Consider the following 3,004-nt stretch of genomic DNA (forward strand, 5'->3'; position numbering starts at 1 on the left):
CTTGCTCTCATAAATTGTTACAATTGCCATGCATTATACGACTGATAGACTGCAACGGTTGGACTTAAAAATCATCAAATGTGTTCTACTATTAAATTAAATTAAATTAAATTAAATTAAATTAAATTAAATTAAATTAAATTAAATTTAAGTAATTGTCTTATGTGCTTTTGTCATTGTTATTAATTTGTGTGGTTTTTCTTTTTTTAATATTACTATTTATTGTTTTTTATTTCTGTTTCAGTTTTACATTTCTGGTTTAGTTTTAATTAAATTTTATTTTATTTTATAGTTAAATTTTTTTTATTTACAGTTAGTAATTTTAGTGTGTCAACCTATTCCGGTTAGTAGAAATATTTCTAATTTGTGTTTAGTTTTAAGTTTTTATTTAGTATTTATATTTCATTCCATTTCAGCTTTAATACATTTTTTACAATACCCTCATTTAGCATCACACAAAGTTTTCACTTACCAGTGCCATTGTAGAAGTGCTCATTTTTAAAATTAATTTAAAGTGAAATAAATTCAAGTAAAAGTGTTCAATAACAAAGTGGTTATTGAGATAAAGTGAGTAGCATTTGGCTGGTCATGTGATCACAACATATAAAATAAAACAGCTTTTATTAGGCCACTTATGAGGCCTCATCTATGTCAGTGAACATTTTAAATATTTTTCAAAAGTAATGTTCATTTATTTATGTACACATTTTTTTGTAATGAGGATAAAATGACTGAGTGCATCTTTAAGCAGCAGTTTTTGCTCATCTAAAAGAAGGGTTGAAGAGAGATCTAAAAACTTCCACTGCAGATCTTCTAGTAGCTGCTATTTGAGATCTCCATTAACATATCGTTTCTCTCATTTTCTCTCAACAGCCTCTTTGAGCTCTCCATTAACATATCGTTTCTCTCATTTTCTCTCAACAGCCTCTTGTCATATATCATGTCTGTCACCTCTTAACTGCAGTCTCTCAACACCCCAGCCGTGTCTGTGTGCAGACGTTTGGGCCTCTGGGGGGATGCTGGTCCTGTTGCTCAGATGTATTTGCTAAAGAGCTGAAATGACCATAAGGTTCTGTGAGGTCCCTGAGTAACAAGCCTCCCTTACAGAGACTGCCAAAGAGCCGCTGCCTCGGATGGCACATTTTGTCATTCTGTGTTTGGCAGGTCCTCTCTCGGGGTCCATAAAGACCTTCTAACCCTTTTCTTCCCAGCCCAGCTTGGGTTTCAAAACTATCCATTCTGCTGTGATATTTGCGTAAGGGATGCCCGCTGCTTAAAGTGGCCTGGATCTGTTTCCCGGGCGTCATCAGAGCCACAGGAGAGGGATTTCAGTGCTGGATGATGGGAACAGGAGGAGCGTAAGCTGAGCTCTCCTCCCATCAGCTCCCCTGAGAGACTGCTTGTGCTTCTTCAGCAGGTACGCTACCTGTTGAGGAGCTGCTAAATGGCTTTGCTGTTTTGAAATATGAGTGTGTATCTAGGCTGATGAATTGATCTATATCTGGCCTTTTTGACAGTACTGACATTAATGCTCACACTGTCTCATGTTAGTTCCTAAATCTGCTCTCAGCCTTTCCAGTTTAGGTTTTTGGAGTAGTTTTGAGTGAATTTGTTTGTAGTGGAAGGATTTGTAACATTTATTGTTAGGGATAGAAATTAGAGTAGAGATTATGAAGATTAATCATTAAAAAAAATAAATTTCAAGTAAAATTTGTGTAAAAAGTTAATCTACATTTACATTTTTGTCTCATTTGCCATTGAAAAACAGTAACATTGAAATATTATTAAACATTTTAGAAAAAAACAACAACTACAAATCAGTAGAACATTTTCTATTTTAATATATTTTATCATGTCATAATATAGTCATAATTTATATATATATTTTTTTGTTTTAATCTACGCACATTCATAGTTGTGCTGCTTACTGTGTATATATATATATATATACTTCCTGCCAAACACTCGTCTCCTGCCAACGAACGGGATCTTGGCACATGAGCCCTGCACTGTGCCACAGTCTGCCTACCACCTGCTGGACCGGTGGGCTCGTCTACAAGAGGTTTCCTGTTCAATGGATGGTCAATCATGCGGCCATTGTTCTTAGATCATGTTTATAGCTGATATTCACATATGTCTCTGATCACAAATGGACGCACTAGATACTGGCGTGAATGGAGGCTAATGTGATGTTTAGGTGGTCTTCATATCGCATTTGTAATGGAAAAACCAATGTGTTGTGTCCTCATCATACTGTAAGTAGCGCAGCATTTGCAGCTCATGTTGGGGGTAAACCAAAAACTGGGCTTTTAAACACTGCCAGCTAGTTTGTTACCTTTGAGCATCTTAGGTATGCCTAACAATGACATACTAATGTAAAAAGTGACAAAATCAGAGATCCTCCTCTAGAAAGTCTTGTTTTTCATATTGTGCTCTGGTCCCATATTAGCTTTGTTCCAAAACCTAGCAAGCTGCCTACCTAGACAGCATTGTAAGGCGCACTTCCAATTCCAAGGCTCTTCCAAAATGTAGGAAGCGACCTTATGCTGCCTACTAAGAAACTTCATTTGCGGCAGCTTGACAGATCTCTTTCATGGAGAATGCAATATATTACAGTAAGCTCAGGTTCATCACCTTAATTGTCACCCAGTACAAAAGTATTGAGAGTAACAGTTAATTTTTACCCAATATGTGTGTGTGTGTGTAATGTATTTAATCCTGCTGAGAAGAAAAAAACAAAAACAAAAAACAATAATAAAACAAAAAATATATGAAACCATCCTAAGCTGTTTTGTTGGTTGTGAAAGTCTGCTGGCTTGTTTTAGAGCTGTTCAGCTAGTCAGGCTGAAGGACCTGCTTTAACCAGATTAGACCATCAAGCCTTTTTTCAGGATAAAATTGCATTTCACCAGTGTTATTTTATTATTATTTGTATGCTATTATAGTTAGGGTTGGGTACCGAAACCCGGTACCAATATGGCACCGGTACCTATGTAACCGGTAT

Source organism: Sinocyclocheilus anshuiensis, unplaced genomic scaffold (genome assembly GCF_001515605.1).
Source record: "Sinocyclocheilus anshuiensis isolate Anshui unplaced genomic scaffold, SAMN03320099.WGS_v1.1 scaffold698, whole genome shotgun sequence".
Classification (NCBI taxonomy): domain Eukaryota; kingdom Metazoa; phylum Chordata; class Actinopteri; order Cypriniformes; family Cyprinidae; genus Sinocyclocheilus; species Sinocyclocheilus anshuiensis.